The 19,802-nt window shown below is 35.4% G+C and overlaps 1 pseudogene; it reads right to left on the minus strand.

The window, feature by feature from the left end:
* Positions 1 to 14,743: 14,743 nt before the first annotated feature.
* Positions 14,744 to 15,479, minus strand: LOC122064620 (annotated as a pseudogene).
* Positions 15,480 to 19,802: the final 4,323 nt, after the last annotated feature.

Below are 19,802 nucleotides of genomic sequence, written 5' to 3' on the forward strand. Positions count from 1 at the left end.
AGATTACCAAAATTACCCTTAAGCTCCAAGCCAATTTTCTACCAAAAAGGCCCTTTTAAGGCTTTAACCCTTTTCATAAACTGACTAAACTACCCTTCTTTTGAGAGGTTGTCAAGATGGACCATGATGTTTAGACTGGGGTGTTAATGGATCGATTCGATCTGATTTTAATCTGATCAATCCAGTTTTGGGTTGATAATAGATCTACCTAAATCAAATGGTTAAATAAAAGTTGGTTCCAATTCGATTTGGATCAAATTTTTTTTTTCTATTAGGTTGACTTATCCAATTGTTATTTGTTATTTGAGTGCTATTAGTTTGATTTTAGTTTTATATATATAGGCATTTAAAAAATCAGAAACGTAAAGAAGAAACACTACTTGACTAGGTCCTCTATGCCGAAACTAAGGTGAAATTACGTAGTGCACGCAAAGACAACTGGGTGTTTAACACCCAGCTCTTATCAATTTTGGTACGATTTTATATTGGTTGCAATTTTGATCAATCCAAGTAGCTTCAATTTCTACCATTTCAAAAACCCCAAACAGATAGGGGTTCGGTTCAATTTGGATTGAATCAATCACTTATGATTGGTTCAATTGATTTGGGATGAGGATTGGCACCCCTAAATAGTAGACCTTACCATGGAATCTAGATTCTTGTTTCCTAAAGGTATTTTCATCTTTTGAGAAAAGTATGTTGGGTCAAATCCAAACACTGCTTCAATTTCCTTGCAGCCCCTGAGGATACTCATTTCTTAAGTAATGATGCAATTTACCTCTTGGCATTACTGATTGAGAATATATTCTCTGCAATGACTAAACTACCCTTGCTCAGTATTAGTGCAACCGTTACAGTTTTCATGGTCTGTTGTTGAGACCCGAGACACGAGATAACGAAAGCAAGGAGTCATTTTCTTTAAATTTAGTCATTTTGTGGGGGCATAGTAGTAATTTCAAGTAAAAAACCTTAAATACTACTTAATGAACAAAACCGAAATTGTTTTAGAGCGTTTAAGGAAGGTTTATGAGGCGTTAAGCAAAAGAAGAATCATAGTCTCACCAAATATAATATTATTGTTAAGAGGAAGAAAGGGAAAAAAATATTTTCCCCATAAAAGCATCTATAGAAGGTATTTTTTGATGAGCCAACTCATTTCTACCATGTGTCGTGGGACATGTGGTTATTGGATAGATAAAAAATCTTTGTTTTCTTTTGGTAAAAGATACATAAAAAATTATTGGGATAAAGGACCCTGCGAGTTGTCTACACCCAAATGTAGGTCGACATAAGGGTGTTAATCGGTTCGGTTTTGATTATTTAGTTCGATTTTGATTCGATTCTAAATGAAGATAAGGTGGACCATAACCGAACCGAGAACCGACTCAGTCCTGTATTTAGATACTCAAACCGATTCAATTATGTTCGATTTGGTTTTGACTCCAATTCGGTTCTGATATGCAATTTTAATTCGATTTTATACATCGGTTTTAATTCGGTCATGAAAACGATTTCACTTTTGAACCATGATTGTGATAGACCAAAGGCCATAATAGGCTCAAGTTATGGGCCTTATGGCCATTGCTAACTCCAAAATTATCTTAACTTGTAAATATGTGATGATAAATTGCCAAAAACACTTACCACATAAAAAAAAAAAAATACTTGCAAAAGATACTCTTGAATGATAAGAGTAATTCGGTTTGGTTTCATTCGAACCGATGGTTCTGACATCCTAAATCGGAACTGAGCCAAACCGAAGAGCATACTCACATATTCAAATCGAATATGAACTGAATGAATTCGGTTCAATTTTGGTTCGGTTAATTTGGATTGATTTCGATTTGAAATTGACATCCTTTGGCAGACATAAAAAGACCATGTTGCCTCTCACTATGTGTATCGAAGATGCTCTTACATGTCTTTTCATTGGTTTCGTATGCTAATGTTACCTACACTATATTGGTGGGGTTCTTTGCCCCAAAATCTTTTAATATGTCTCTACGTTCAAGTTAAACTTATGACATATCCTAACCATATGATCCATTCATTAGATTTTTTCTTTCAAATTTCAGGCCATTAATTGAGAGAGAGAGAGAGATTGATTTGATAGTTGAACCACTTGATTGATTACCATAAATGTGGATTGGTCATCTCTAAAATCGTAAAGGTAATTTTATTCATAAGACTGGGTTTCCCTTCATCTATTCATCATGGGTGTTGGGACCCTTAGATTACTAAGGGGATGGTAGTTTCGATTTTGTGTTAATGGGGATGAGAGTATGACGATGATTCAAAAAATTAATCATGAGATCACTTCACTTGTGGAAAATGAATTTGTCCTTTCTATACAGGAAAGGGTGAAGGAAAAGAAAGAAAACTTTCACATTTTTCATATGGTATATAAAAATGAAATAAATAACGCTATCCATTAGTCTAGGTGCATGCCTAAGGCCGTAAACACAATTATAAACTGAAATACTATACTAAATCAGCACTAAAGATGTTCCTACATGTCTTTTCATTGGCCCGCACGCTGACATGTACCTAGGACAATAGGGTAGCTTTCTAGAAAACAAAATCAGTCTCATGTATTGAATATTTTCACAATCAGTGAAATATTTACTAGAATTTTCCTATTGATGGTGTCACATGGTGTAGTGTTTTAGTGAAAATTTGATACCCGATCCAAAGGTGACATGGACTATATTTGTTTATATAAAACTTGAACTTAAATTACAATGACGGAGATCAAATTGAAAACAAATCAAGGTCCTCTCCCCATTGGATCTCACACCATCCATCGGTGTGGGTTCCACACCCCATGATGCAACCCACACCCATGGACGGTGTAAGATAAAACGGGGAGGTCCCCATGTGGGGGAAGAACCGGATTTGGCGAAAACCAAGGTTCATTGGCTAAAGATATGTCTAGAATTTCTTGTCCAAATAAACTAACTATATATGAAAGAAATTTGCAGTTAGTATTTTAAAAGGAAAAACTTATTTCAGCCTCCATGGTAGTGCACTAAAGGTTGTAGATATCAATCTACCAAAAAAATAAAAATTCATAGGTATCGGTACCCATATTGGTCTCTGTTAATATCGATACTGATATTAGGTCATATCAAGTCAAATCATACCGTTTTGCCTTTGAAAATATTGATACATTGGCTTTTTTGATAAATTTACCCCCTTTATAATGATATCACTGCTATGATATCGGTATTATATTGTAATCGATAACATGTGAAATTGATACATATTGGCGATATGACTAATCTGATATCAATACCTTATATCGAGGGTATGCTAGGACTTCTCAATCTTTCTTCTTTTATTTATTATTATTATTTTTTTTAATGCGAGTATCCAAACCTTCTGCTTGACTATTTTCATAGGCCCATACTGACCCCATAATCATATGGACTAAGTTATACCGGGGTTGAATGAGAACTATTCAGCTTTCACCGAAAGTAGTGAAGAGCTCTAAACACTCATTGTGAGTGGCCCCAAGAAAGTAAGAGGAGCCGAAATCAGAACCACATGCTTCCTGAGGCAAAGGTCCTTTGCCAACTCTGCTACCCCTTAGGGTTTAGGACTTCTATGCGTATCTCTTCCCCATTTACATAAAGTAACTTTATTTTTATATCTATATCCCACTTCATTGGTGCATTCTCTTGTGTTGTTTGCTCAAATAAACCACTTCTTTTTTTAACAGAGATGGCATGAGTGAAAAAAAAAAAAAACTACTATAATCCCATTTGGAGCACTATTATGATGATGATGATGGCGATAATGATGGTTGTCCTAAAACCAAGCTAGGATCATAGAAGCACTTTTGTATTTGGTACCATAGATAAGATCTATTTCTGTGTTCTTTTTTACATGTTGCCTCATGGTTTTTCCTGCCTCGAGTTCTCTTTTGAGTAAAGTTTTATGGGAGGCTTCCTCTACCATCAAGTAAACCTCCCCCAAATGGTCCTTCTTAACTTTCTTTTAGGGTAATTTCGTGTGTAGCTTACCAATATTAAATGCATACACATAACCATTTCGCAATGAATGGACATAACCCATTTCCAATGTCTTTTTGATTTGTACTTGTTGGCCTCAAGTGACAGGAACTTTCATCTAATCCAAGTATGATGTGGCAACTCCAATCCATCCACATATGAGATCATTTAAAATAGATATCTATAGAAACAGTGGTTTCATAGTGGTGGTTTTGTGCAATACTCCTTGAATTTTTCTTCCCCCTCCCCCTCCCCTACCCCAAAGGTTATGTAGGTGTGTGCATCTAAAAGGAATATCAATAAATGATCTCTACCATGCGAAAGCATACCGAGTAGTTGGATAACGGATTGTTGGGTTACCATTCACCCTGATTAATTGCCAGGTTCTTTTTCATTGTCTAGTGGACTCCTCAGTAGCTCCTGCTTGTAATGTAAGGTTTTCACCATCTTTTTCTACATGATTATTCTATCTAGCAGCTTTGTGTCTGTGTTTTTTGTTCATGTTATCCGTATTAATGTACGATGTCTTGTATTCTGTCGTAATTTAACCTAGTCACTATTGGTGTAGATTCCCTGACAAATAGAACGGCTGTTCCATTTGTCGGTAGGTGGGTCGTGGGGATTACAAGGGGGCAGGAGGCCACCCTGCATAGCGGGGGTCCAGGGGACACAGCCCCCCGCTCGAATTTTTTATTTGATGGCAGTTTTGTATTTTGGTATTAAGGTTTTTTGCTATATATTTGTAGCTAGAGTTACTTTATCTGTAAGCAATTATGAGAGGTGTGAGGATGAGCGCTGTAACCCTATTCTCCACTGATAGTGAAGCAGAATTTTATCTCACCAAGGACACAGGCAATCTTGCCGAACCTTGTAAACCTGTGTGCATTTTTGTTCTTATTTTTCCATTATCTTCTGCATCAGTTTTAGGGTTGCATTTATACAATCCGCTTACTAAATGTGTTTACCCACTCAATTTTCAAATAACTACTTTCTACCTTCACTTGGATCTTGGTTGTCCTACTAAGAACAGTATATTTTACACAATAAGGCCTAGTAACTTTTCCCTGTTCTTAAAGTTTTCAGTATAAAAAAAAATAAAATAATTGGATAGATAAGATCATAAGAAAATCCTTGAACTTTCCATGTCAAATTTTGTAATTCATCATCTCTAAACCAAGTGGAGATTGACATGGAAATTTGGATAGTAATATAGATAGGGGAGAATGTGCTTTAATCATATGCAAAATTTTATTTAGAACCTAACTCAATTTTATGAATTGATTCGATCGTTCACTCTTGTTCTCAGACATAGGGATGGAAAAATGACCACCCCACCCCTCCATATCGAATTCTTGGGTATGCGCTCCCATTGGTCCCAATATTAGTGCAAAGGTTATGCGACTATTTAGCATTCTCCCTCCCTTGTATATTATACATTTTCTCATCTTGTACTCAACTGGTTGTAATGATTAAGAATTGAGTTTGGTTTGTATCACTTGGTGTAAGGTCTTTGTGTTGAAACTTATAACATAAGTAGAGATGATTTTGAAAAAAATAAAAAATCTCAAAGGATGTCTACTTAGGGATTCATTTTGCAGAGATGCTCACGTAGAGAATCCATGACCTTCTAGTTAATTCCTAAGAAGCTCAAATTGGTAGTTCAAGTGATCTTACATTCATTCCTTACTTTAATATTTTTTTCCTTTTTTTTCCCCTCAATGAATTAGAATGCTTGTTGCTTAAAATTCTAAAAAAAAATAGTATAACTCTAATTTCATAAATTCATCCCTCCACTAAGTGACAACCGTGGGAGGCTTTTTTATTATACGTGATTATAAAGGGGAAAAAAGCATACACCACTAGAGTACAAATTTCAATATACACCCTTTCACATAATTAGTTGTGGTATCCAAAGTGACATTCTCTCGAAATGATTCTATTCTCCAAACCATGATTGATATAGTGCACAAATTCCTTCTTATATTGGACTTGTGGGAAACCCTCTCCCTAAACATTATTATATTTTAATATTCACTCACTATATGGTCAAGCTCGTTAGATTGTTTTGACTCGGCGAACTCTGTTTTTATCATTTTTCATATGATAATCTCAATCATGTCTATGTTAACAGGGACCTTTTAAGCCACAATTTAGACTCTTCTCATTGTTCCAAAGCACCTGTTCATCATTGCTATTGTACGCCTCCATAGTAAATTATTAATCCCATTTATAAATTATCATTATTATACGTAAAATTACACTAAAAAACATTGCATTATTTCATAGAGGGTAAACCTATAAATGATGTGCACAAAATTACATGAAATATCTTTAAAACAAGTCAAGTTTCTCTCTATGGGGACATCTATAGATACAGGTGGAAAAACAACTATTTTCTATCATGCGGTAAGTCAGATGGGGCTAAAATTTTATGGATAAGTAGATAGGGGTGCAAGTTTGGCCCTGACGGCCCAGACTCGCCCTTGGCCCACCCTGATCTTGAACAAGTACCGACCCAAAAATTTTGGCCTTGAGGACCAGACCGGCTCTGAAATTTCTAACCCTGAGTCAGGGTCAGGGCGGGTAAGGGTCGATGTCTTTGGCCCGCCCAGCCTGCCCTGAACCCGACCCTGTTTTTTGGCCCTGGTTTTGGCCCTACCCGGCCCTGATTTTCCCTGATGTTGACCCTGGTTAAGACCCTAGTTGTAACCCTGATTTTAACTTAATTTTATATATTATTTCATATTGAGTTAAACTCCTAATATAACATATCTTCTCACAATCTCACCGATATCTCTTACCATTTTTACCAATAAAAAATATATTTTTCCCTTTTTCTACGAAAAAAAAAAAAAGAGAATACCTATCTTCCTCACCTTCTATCGCAAAACTTTTTTGCGTCTCTGGCTCTCTGCGTTTCATCAAAAAAGAGAAAAAAAGTCTCTACCTCTCTACATGGTATGAGGAATCACATTCACTGGTAACTCTCTCTCTCTCTCTCTCTCTCTCTCTCTCTACTAGATTGGGGTATAGAGAGATTATCTACTATTACTGTAGATAATGCATCTAATAATGATGTGACACTTCGGAATTTAAAGAGAAGGTTTGCCAAGAAAAATGATATGTTGTTAAATCCTGATTACTTTCATATGAGATGTTGTGCACATATTATGAATTTAATTGTTAAGAAGAGTCTTGAAAGTTATAAGGATTCCATATCTAATGTGAGCTCTGTTGTGAGATATGTAAGGAGTTCACCTGCTAGAATGCAACAATTTAAGTTGTGTTGTGAGCAAGAGAATATTCAATATAAGAAAACATTGTCTCTAGATGTTCCTACTCGTTAGAACTCTACATATCTCATGTTATAACGGCTTTAAAGTTTCGAAAAGCTTTTGAATGCTTAAAAGATAGAGATTTGAGTTTTACAGTAGATTGTAAGGATATGGTTCCAAGTGAACAAGACTGGGAAAAAGCAAAAGTATTATGCAAGTTTTTGGAGATTTTCTACAATGCCACCGCTAGATTGTCTGGGTCTCTTTATGTCACATCAAGTTCTTATTTTCAAGAAGTTTATGCAATTGAATTGTTGTTGATGGATTGGTTAAAAAGTGAAGATCACATGAGCCGTGATATGGCATGTGCTATGATGGGAAAGTTTAAAAAGTATTGGGGTAGCATAGATAAGGCTAACATCTTTTTGGTTATTGCTTCTGTTCTTGATCCTTGTTTGAAGTTAACATATGTGGAGGCATGCTACTTAGAAATATATCCTCAATCTGAAGTTCAAATGAAGATGGAAACTATTAGAAATATCACGGACCAACTATTAAAGTACTATCAATCATATGAGTCACCTCCTAATGCAGTGGTAGATGAAACAACTCCTAAACCTATTGATGCTCTACCAATAAATGTCACTAAAAGTATTCACAACAAGATTCTTCAAAAGTTAAAGAATAAGGTGGGTTCAGAAATTGGAACAGAGTTGGATCGTTATTTGTTAGAATGTATTGTGGATGATGAGGAAGATAATGTTAATTTCAACATCTTGAATTGGCGGAAGGTTAAGAACTCAAGGTTTGTCATTCTTAGTAAGATGGCTCGGGATATTTTGCCAAGTCCTATTTCAACAGTTGCTTCGGAGTCTGTTTTTAGCACTGGTGGTCGGATTCTAGATCAATTCCACAGATCACTGACACCACAGATCGTAGAGTCCTTGGTGTGTGCACAGGATTGGCTACGACATTTACCAACACATATTGATGTCGAAGAAAACTTAGAAGACCTTGAGGAGATTCAATCAGGTAATAAGCTTTCAACTTGAATTTCATTTAATAGCATTGCTGCTACTATTTACACGTACTGCTGTTTGGATTATCTTACTATTTTTTTTTTTATATATTAATTATATTTCAGGTGCTATTAAGGATGTTGATATGACATGTTTTATTTGAAGTGTGATACTGGATGCTTTCCTATTTGTTAAGGTTGAATTTTGCTTAGGTGAGTGTGGAAATCTTCAAAGCATGTGTTATTTTTATCGTTCTAATTTATTCACTTTGTAACTATCACTCTGATAAGATTTAGTATTTCATACTGCATTAATAACATGCAATATTTAATTTTACAGGGATCAATTGATGAGGAAGAGTGAACATGGAAATGCAATGAAGGATGCCAAAAGAAAATTATTGTTTCATTTTCTTTTAAACAAATTTGAGTTATTTGGATTTTTTGTTTTCTTAAGATGCTCTCTTCTTTTATTAACATGACAAGGGTTTTGAGATCTTTGGATTATTTGCCTTATTAGGATGATCTTTTTATTTATCATGACAAATAATTGAAATTTTTTGGATTATTTACTTTCTTAGGATGATATCCTCTTTGTTTACCATAATAGTTATAATTATTTATATTGTTTGAATGTTTGGTTTAGGATATTATCTTCATAATAAGTAATTTGTAACTTTGTGTTTTTTTATCTCCTCTTTATTATGAATATATATATATATATATATATATATTTTAAGTTATTTCATATTTTATAGGGTCAGGGTCATCCCAGCTTGTCTCTGAAAAATCAGGGCCAATCAGGGCGGGTAAGGGTTGGGTTGAACCCTGAAAGGGTAGGGTCTGGGATGAAGTTTTGTGGCCCTGAGTCAGGGTCAGGGCGGGTTTGGCCCCAATTACGAGGACTAAGGGTTGGGATAGGGATTTAAGAAACCCAGCCCAACCCAGCCCTGTTGCACCCTTATAAGTAGATACCAATGAGATTTGCATGCTAACATGTTTAGTTATAGCTAATAAGGAGTTAGTCAATTGATAATTAAAATTAAATTACTTAAAAGTTAGACTACCAAAAGGGATAAACAAAATTTTGGATAATCCAGGGCTGCATAGACATATATGAGAGGGTAAATACCCATCCATGGGTTGCCTCGATGGTTAGAGCCAATTGGGGCCTGTATGAATAGGTGCATAGTCGCAGATTTGATTCTCCAACTGTACATCTAGGATTTAAATGGAGACCGTGGCATTAACCCGGACACCTTGGTTAAAAAAAAAAAAAATTGAATAAAACAAAGCCCAACACCAAACTGGCATGGTTCAGATTTAAGTCCGGTTTTCATGGAGCTTGAGTTGCACTATTAATAATAAAATCATATACCCATAATTTTTTAACACCCCATATGTCATGTGTAAGAGATGGACCACTTACATTGGTCACCTTGGTCTAGATTAAAATTTCCTATCATTTTATGTATTTCTACATAATTTGAAGATTTTGTAAAAAATAAGTATGTTAAAAATGTCTTATGAGTAGGTATCTCTTCAAAGGCACCTTCATACAAGCATCTAACAGGAGTCATTCATTTTATTGTCATAAACGCCATGCTCAATGATTCATCTCAATCATATGGATCATTATGTATCAAACTTGTTTCTTTGGTATTTTCAATCAATAAAATTTCTATCAAGGAGTTATCTGGTACATATGTATATAATTCTATCTCTCTTTGATAATATTTATTTTGATCAATAAAAAAAAATAGGTTCACCTCGACTTCTCTACTACATATGTATATAATTCTATCTACAGAGCTAGGCATTTGGACAAACAGTGGGGGTATGAGTTGGTGGTTTGATAAGAATAATCATGGTTGTTGGCCAGGGGGAAATATAATTTACTTGCTTGTTAGAAGTGTCAAGGGTTTTATGCAGTTCTACATCTATAAATATTTCGCCTCGCCTTACTATTATACATAGGGCTTGTCAAATAACCAAGGCTTTAGCAACAAAAGCATATATAATTCCCACAAACTAAGCAAAATTGGATATGAATTATTCATGATCATCTCTAAAGACTCCAGCAATACTTGCAGGGCCTGGAGCACCCAAGCAAAGACCATCCACATTAATCTTTATAAATCGAGAGGAAGGTGGGTTCCATGACATGTAAATATAGAATTTCTTGATCTAGAATTTATATCTTCTAGAAAATAATTTGTAGCAAATTTATGACTTTGAAAACCAATTGATTGCGGACAATGTGAGTACTCCTCCCTAAAAAAAAGTGGAGTAGGATTGAGAATTAGTAGGTTTAATACATTTGTGCATTGGTCTTTCCCTTCTCTAGTTCTACTGGGGATCCAAGAGTTTGACTCATATATAAAGTTTTTTTAATTTGCTTAACCAAATCTTCAACCCCCTTCTTTCTTTTCTTTTAAATGCACTTCTTGTCGATAACTTATATGCCTTCCTAAAGTTTTTTGTTTTTTGTTTTTTGTTTTTTCATGTTTTGCCCTCTTTACTGGTTATTGAAGAACCAGATGCGGTAGTCACACACTTTAAATAATAGAAAGATGGATGAATTGCTTGATTAGTGAGTCAACTTGCATGATTCATGTTTGGAGGTCAAGCAAGTCGTTTTTGATTATATTAAATTAGGGAGAGAAATCACTATGATGCCTGAATGCAATTTTCCATCAACGAGAGTGTGGGATACGGAATTACTCTTTTTTTTTCCCTTACGCAATAGAGGGTTTTAATAGAGAGAGAGAGAGAGAGAGTCAGATCCACATTGGGATGTAAGGGGGCATGTAGGAATCTACACTTTGGCATCATAGCAATCTTTTTTTCATTAAATATATTCATGTGGTCAAATACATGGATCATCTACTCGCGCTGCTATAGTTTTCCATGTAACATAGATGTACACAAAGGTTAAAAAATAAAAAATAAAAATAAAAAATAAAAAATAAAAATAAAAATAAATCCTTGTTTTATTGCCACATGAATTTGATAATTCGAGAATAATCATGTTGGATAATAGAGAATTTCACAGATTGATCATTTACTGAATTTGAAAGCCTATGGCTGATTCATTCGAAATTTAACGTCGCCCAAAAAATCTAAACTGGCCCAACCTTGTTTTATTTTTTGGGGGTTCGATAAGGAAAATAATTTTGGTACATTGAATATTATAATTTATGTAAACCAAATCAGATGAATTGAACCTAAGAACATATTAGGCTTAATTTGATTGTCAAGACATGAATAGAAAAGAGGACAAAAATTTGAGATTTGAAGAGACAGATAGATGCATTAATCAATCATTGCATCATGTAAGGATATGAATTTGTAACCGAAATCGTTTATCGAAACTGAACCGATCCGTTTATTCCGAAATCGCAAAACTTGTTGTTATGGTTTCAAGTTTCAGGCCGATTAGCTAAAGGGGTCAGGTTGATTTTAACTGCGAAACCCGTTGGTTTCAAACTGAATTGAAACTGTTTAAACCAAACCATTTAAAACCTTTTAAACCAATCCGATTAATCCGTATAACAATTAAATAAAGCAGGGCAGTAATCCGTATAACAATTAACAATTAAATTAAGTGTCCATCCTATTTTGGTATGATATATTGCAATTCAATTCAAGTTTAGGCTTTAGATCATGGACTTGTAATCCATATATGTTACTATTTGTTATCACAGATGGGGTTTTTTGGCTAAACCACCTGTCATTTTAATGTTTTATGCTGTAGAAGGTTGGATTTGGATGTTGTATGATATTAATTCTATATGTTTGAGAATGGTCATGCAAAGAAATAGCACTAGATTATCAAATTAAGACATACCATCGTTAATATAGACTCTCTTATTTGTGGTTGCCAATTATTTTTGGATAAACTTATGATCTTCGGTTTAGAGATGGTTGCAAGTTATAACAAACCGATTGTGAACCGTTTTACAAACTATATGGAATAAATCAAAATCGAAACCGCTTAAAACAGTAAAATCGACACCGTTTAGAAACTGTGAAAACCAAAACCGTTTACTAAACGATCACGGTTTTAGGAAGTGGAACCGTTTAGTAAATGATGCGGTTATGATTTTAATCAAATAAATGTAAATCGAATCGATCCGATCCACACCGTTTAAACCAAAACTGAACCGATTAACTCCCTTAGCATCATGTTGACATGTTGTGCATTTCAATTCTAAATCATTATGTATTCGGGCAAATTGATATAAATAAATAAATATATATATATATATATATATGTGTGTGTGCGTGTGTGTGTGTGTGTGTGTTTTAGTTGGATCCAGAAGATCAACAAATATAGTGAAAATTAGTAGTTTGCATTCTCATAAAGTTTTCCTTCACTCTTGTGAGGGAAGAATTCCTTCACCATGGGTGAATTGACATTATGATTGGATTCATTACACTTCAACCCCCTATTAACAAAATCAAAATAAACTATCATTCCCTATCTATGAATAACTTATGGTATCAATGCCTATGGTCAAAGATTCCTTCTTCACTATGGATAAGTACGTGCAACAATTACTTAAAAGTCTAAGAGGTTGTTTCATCCTCGAGGTTAATTTACTAAAACCCGAATTGCACCATAGGGAGTGACCACAATCTTAAGGACTGGTGGCACAACTTAGACACACTTAGTGCTCATGAATTTTGTTCGGATTTAAGATTCTCCAATTGTATGTGGTTGCCTCATCAATGGTTAATTGGTGGAGAGTTTTATATATATGTTTTTATTGGATGAAGCGACCTCGTAATTGGACTCTTGGTCATTATTATACTTTCACATTGAAATCATAATTTCCATTCATTGTGGCCATCTTGTTAAGGACTTGGGTAGAACTTATCTTCAAAAGCTAGCCATTAAAGAGAGGGCACCAAAGTATCTATAAATCTCACAATCTCCCTTTACACGCATAAGCCAGACAAGCAAAGGAGGAATAACTTTGTAAGGTGGAGAGTGGTGTAATTTTTTTTTCAAATTTAGTGAAAAATCTCAAGTTCTATCGGGTGGATGTAGGCAATCTTACTGAATCATGTTAAATTTCTTACATTGTGTGTGATTTCTTACTTGAGCTATTTCTCGTAAGTATGCATTTGTTCCCAACATATTTGACGATACCAATATCCATAGTGATAAAGAAATTCCTCATTTACCATTGGTGAAGGGAAACTCAATCCTTTATTTTTCGCAAATCTTAATTGTTGAATAAAATTGTTAAGTTGGCAGAATAATTCTAAGCATGGTAAAATCATTTTGTTTTTTTTTTTTTAGATAGAAGGTAAAATCATTTCTTGAATACACAATCTCTTGTGTCTTCGAAGTTCAACAACTCTATTGCATATTAGAATTAATGTAAATGTGCAGAAATTATTCTGAATGGATCCTTAGATTTTTGCAACTAGAAATGGCAAGGTCTAAACCAACCATTATTGTAAAGAGTAATCGATGTGTCCTAATAGACTTTATTTTTTTTAGGGTTGACTTGTAGACATGCATGAATTTCACTAATGTCTTCTTGTGGTTAGCTCGTAGGATCAAATCCCACCTTCTCAGGGGAATTGATTTTTGATTTTTGATTTTTGGTTAATTATGGGAATTGAATTGTAAGCCACAAAAGCGGTAGCACCCTCTCAAACATCCCCAAAATCCCAAAAAAATTGTTCACTAAAGCTCTGTTTGATTGCAATGGAAATTTAATAGGGAGGGAAGTGAAATTTTCATCATTTAAAAAGAAATGTTTATAATCATTACCCCATATGATTGTATAAACTACTTAATTTTTTTAACCATATTTAGTAATGATATATTTAGGGTTTTGGATGCAAAGTGAAACGAAATTTTATGACCAAATGTAGAATGATTTGAAATTAATGTTAAAGTCATATGGGTAATGATTACATATATTTCTTTTTTAAATATAAAAATTTCACTTCTCTTCCCCTTAATTTCTCTTATAATTAAACCTAACTTAATATTACATGGTAAATTAAGTAGGGTAGGGCATTTATCTTATTTGTTTTCTTTAAGCCCCACTTGCGTAGAAGGAATATGAAATAAGAATACTTGACAAATGGGTCCCATGTAATGACAAGTGAGAGACAGTAGACTTTCCATTCCAAATGTTTGGTTGACTCAATGAGTACATGTGGATGAAGGAGAATGAGAAGGAGAGGGAGTATTATTATTATTTTTAAGCGCATATAACGAAAAAGTCAACAATCATGAAAAAACAACATTGTCTGATAATTTTTTTACTTTAATTAATGTTAGGGTGTCAATCGATACATTATTTGATATGGCACAACAAACCAAAATTAATGACTGTTTAAAAAAAACATAAATATTTATGTTTAGGAATAGAAATGGATTTGAAGGTGTTTGATAAACTTTGTTTCTAGAAACGTTTTCCTAATTATCTTATGTTCCATTTCTAAAACCGTCCAATGGGACGATGACAAGAAGGTCGGATCAAAGCTGCTAAAGCTCTCTTAACCCATTGTCCTTCGACAGTCCCGATTCGAACCAGAGAATTTGTCATTGCCGATCTCCGAGCATTCAATCGATCGGATGGAAACGATCCGGAATGATTATGATGACTATGGTTGTTGAATCCTTTGTGGAGACTGCAACGAAACGAACCAGGATGGTTCGTCGGCGAAACGTACACGTTCTCCTCGGACACGATGGACCAGACATAGGATTACTCTGCTTCTTCACGATATGGTCACGACGAAAAGAAGGCGCAGCCGCCCTGCTTGGAGAAATTGGTCGATCTATAGAAAATCGAACAGACGGCGCAAACGGAACTGATCCATAGTGGTTGACACGAGTCGGAAAGGCTGATCTATGGAAGAAACCAGTAGATCCAGAGGAAAAACTCGAACTCGAAGACTCGAAATACGGTGACGATGAAGAACAAAATCTACCAGACGGTGAAACCGATCTGTGAAAGATTGTTCCACTGGATTTGGTTCTAGAATAAGCAACCGCCATTTCTATTTGAAATTAAAAACTGAAAACTGAAAGAAGAATATCGAATCAGAAGAACGAGAAAGAAGCGGAGAGGAACCTTCTTCCGAAAGGTCCCGTTGGATCTCCATTTTGGACTCGGGCAAATGCCGGGGTTTCTGAAAATTATTGCTTTGCTGGTTGTTTCAAGAAACGATGAAACGAATCGAATTTGTTCCGTCGTTTCTGTTTCTTGAATCAGAAATAGATATAAATTGTTATTTTTGTTTTTGTAATTAAGTGAAACCGAACAGCGAAAACACTTTTTGATCCGTTTTTGTTGTTTCTTGATACAAAAGCGACAGAAACACGTTTCTTGAAAAGTTATCAAACGGGCCTTAGATATTGAAACCATATCATATTGAATTCAATTTCGGTATAATACTTTCCCATGTTTTTGCCTTATGTATATAGTACAATTTTTCCCATTTTTTACCTTACATTAGTCAGCAACTCGGTATTTCAGTATGGTATTCACTATTTCGGTATGATTTTGGTAGTCGATACGATTTTGGTAATTCAGTACAATTTGGAATGTATCAAATGGTTTTGTATTAAATATTGAAATCAGGCTATACCAAGAAAAAATAATCATTTTTTCATATACTGAAATAGTACCAAATTCCATCGATACGGTAATTTGGTATGATTTTGGTATCCATTCTGAATTGACCCCTTAAGATAACCACATACCTCAAATTCCCATGGTATGGAAAAGTAAGTACAACTTTTCAACACCTTAACCATCATCTCGCCAAAATCCCTCTAAACAAACTGGGCCTAAGAAATAAGGATCCCCATAACAACAAAACGGGGATTCCTTCCCAAACCCTCGACTTACATAATGATTCATGAAACCCACATTGACATTCTTTCTCTCCCTTAAAACAAAATGAGACCCCTCTCTAGTTAACAAATCCTTCTCCCACCTTCTCATTGTGGTTACCCAATGAGGGTCATACCATAACCGAACCTCCTTAGGGAGGTTTGCGTACCTGATCTGACTCACACCATTGCCATCTCTACAACCTGCCGGTGACTAAGGTGATCTTCATTAACCTCTACGGTCTAATTTCCCAGTGTAACTTGTGGGTTTTGAGGTGGAGATTTTAGGTAATCCTCCAGAGTCCATTGGGCTCCCAAATTGTGTCAGGGCTACAGAAAAATAGGAATTAGTTATCTTGGATCAAAATTTTTATTGGTCCTGCAATGTTATGGATTTTCTTGCAACCAAAGTAGCCCATGAAAAGTGGGCCCTCATGGGCCATTACAAAAACAAAGGATGGGCCTAGTGATTGCGTTGGGCATGGGATTGTATATGTGGTGTGATCGAATGAGATCCAGTAGTAAGAAAATTTAAGGTGTAACGGGCACCCGGTCCCACATTAAGGCAACGGATTGGGTAACTAAGCTGGTGCATTTTGCTTTTGAAATGGGTTTAATATTAAGGGATGATCTTGTTGCAACTAAGATGGGTGAAAGAGAAGTTGTAACTTTATTTATTTTTTCCTTCTAATATAAAACACTTTTTTTTTCCCCTCAGTGAAGATTAATCTTCTAGTTTCACATGGACAGTGATAGGCTGATAGCTATTGAAATTTTCAAATCATTTAGAAAATCTGTTATATACCGGACTTTAATAAGTTTTATAGACTTATAATTTTTCATTTCCACTTTGGTGACAATAAGGTGTACCCTAATATTAATGATCCAAATAGGGGGTCCTTACTGGTGAAGGGTTTAATAGTTTTCTTAGTTCAAAATCATGAGTCAAACTGGACCTAAGAATGGATATTTAGCTGCCCCACGCACTTAGAATGGACTCGCAAGGTAGGTGTTTGGGCCCTCGAGGTCTTTGTTTAGAGCCTCAGTTCCACACTTTTTATACCCCTTAATTGTCCCCCTCATGTTTTAGGTATCAATATCGATCAGCTGAATCGGTTGTATCATATAGGTATCAGTTGAGACCGATCCTGATACTTGGCATATTCGAGATCAAATATCAAATCAGTATCAAGGGTAAAATTGTAACAAAACCTTAATTTTTGTAAAAGTAAGGGTAATATTGATTGATCTAGACCAATATAGTTGATATAATCGATACAGATAACTAAATCCTTAGTCCCCCTTGATTCCCCTTTGTAACACTAAAATTGAAAGGGAAAAAGGAGTCTGTTTGGGAGCATGCATGTTGTGCCTAGACACAAATGAGGGGGGGGGGGATGACTGCCCCAGCCCCCCTTGAAAGACATAAATGCCCGCCTTGTTGATACTTCCTGCACCTATTCGCTCATGTTCCCTAAATAAAATAAAGGAAAAAGAACGCTACCTGCTTGCATTCCCTATGCATAGACATATGGGAAGTGAAGGCAGACTGTGAAAGACGCCTCTACCCCTACTTCCTCTTCCCCATATATCTGAGTGTGGGGAATGCAAGCGGGAAGTGTTCACTTTTTCATAGAATTATATTAATAAAGGTAGGTGCCGCCAAGAGGCATATGGTGGTCATCGCACGCCCCTTGTATCTGTGGCACATGGGTCTCTCATGGACAGAAAACTTTGTCCCTAATAGTAATTTAAAAAAGAAAAAAAAAAAAAATGGAACTGAGAGCAAAGGAAGGAGGAAATTGAATAGGGTTGGGGAGTGGGACCCACAAAAACATAAGAACACAACATAAAGTGAGAATTCCCTTGACATTTTTTTATTGCAATAAATTCACCTCTTCTTCTGCTTGGGATCTAGTGATATCGAGAACTCTTTCTGATCCCTTGGTATAGGTTAGTTTGATTTAGCCATTCTGTCCCTCGACATTGTTTCAATGTTTGGAGAGCTTTATTCAATTTTCTTCCTATAGAGGAGTTTCTTTCTTAAAGAAATATTTTAATCTACAATTTTTTCTGATGTTGGAATTGCATTGAAAATGTTGATCATCTATTATGTTTTTTCATATACTTTTTCCAAATCTGATTGGAAAGGTATCCTTAGAAAGTGTTAGCATGTTTGTAGAGTAGTCCTCCCTTTTCACAGAAAATAGAGGTGGATTAAGGAAACCTTCAGCGACAAATGATCTTGTGATACTCTTAGTAAGTTAGCTTTCTCTACAGTGATTCATCACATCTAGTGCAAAAGGAACAATTGAAGATGGACAATAGCATTGTGCACTATTGAGCAAATTTGACATATTATTTTTTAGGTGAATGAAAAATATATTAAAGCATGAAAGAAAAACAAAAACAACATACAAAACCAAAATGACTAGATCATGGTGAAAACCCTACCAAGCCCTGAAAGGGTGGGCCTCAAACCCCTAAGAGAGGGGACAAACCCAAAAATGGGGGAGGAAACAAGCCAAAGAAAGGAGGAAAACAATGAAAAAGGGGGGAGGGAAAAAACAAGCAAAGACGGGAGGGAGAGATACAATAAAAAGGGGGGGGGGGGGGGGGGAACAATACAAGAAAAAGGGGAGGGAGGGATAGAAGAGAGGAAGATCCCAAGAAGATGCATAATCTAAGGGGGGGAGAGAAGAGAGGAAGGTCTCATAAAGAAGTCAGGAACCGATTTCTATTTATATCTGGGCAAGCAACAAAATTATGAAGAATTTTATTCCTCATATCAAAAGTAATAGCATCCCTAATATGCAACAGTGAATGAGAATTGGTCGTCTATCTTCTTTGTGTAGTTTGCCCTAACTTAAATAGGAATAAGCGCCTTGCCCTTGTTGTTTTATGGTTGTCCTTGTTGGCAACCCGACCACGTGGCAGTGATGACGTGGTCAGTTTGGGTAACATGGATGAAAATGATGACATGGTAGTATCCAGTGTCACCGATGAGATAACAGAACAACATGGTATGCATGGAGTGGTTTGATACATCCTTAGTAGGTGGTGCGAGTTTCTGGGTCAAAACTGGAAAAATTGGCATATTTATACTCGAGGAAATTTTTGATAATGAACATAACATTTTTAGAAGATCGTTTCTTCATGAAAAAGATAGATTATAATTTACCTAGTCTAGTGCATTTGATTTGGTCATATTCCGATACCGTATGAAGAAATTATGGCATTTGTGACAGTCGAGGGCAATTTCGACATTGAATAGATTTTTTTTAAAGGAAGTGTTCTCCATTTAACGATACGACAAAAATTCAATCTTTCCAACTGTTCCAATTTCATCATGTTCTGATTCCGTATGAGAAAGATGCTTCATTGGAAATTTTTAGGGGCATTTTGGTCTTTTTATATGACTGATTCAAATGATTGGGTCTTCTGAAAATTCGTAGAGCGTCTAGTCACGGTTCCAACGCACTTCGTTTCATATAGATCACATATCATATGAAAAAGTTATAAGTGTTTCCGTGAAGTCAATTCGAAAATCCGAACCGAAAATCCATCAGTTGCTCTCGGTGTTGGGTGGATTTTTTGGAATTTATTTTTGAAATTTATAGGGC

Source organism: Macadamia integrifolia, unplaced genomic scaffold (genome assembly GCF_013358625.1).
Source record: "Macadamia integrifolia cultivar HAES 741 unplaced genomic scaffold, SCU_Mint_v3 scaffold170, whole genome shotgun sequence".
Lineage (NCBI taxonomy): Eukaryota > Viridiplantae > Streptophyta > Magnoliopsida > Proteales > Proteaceae > Macadamia > Macadamia integrifolia.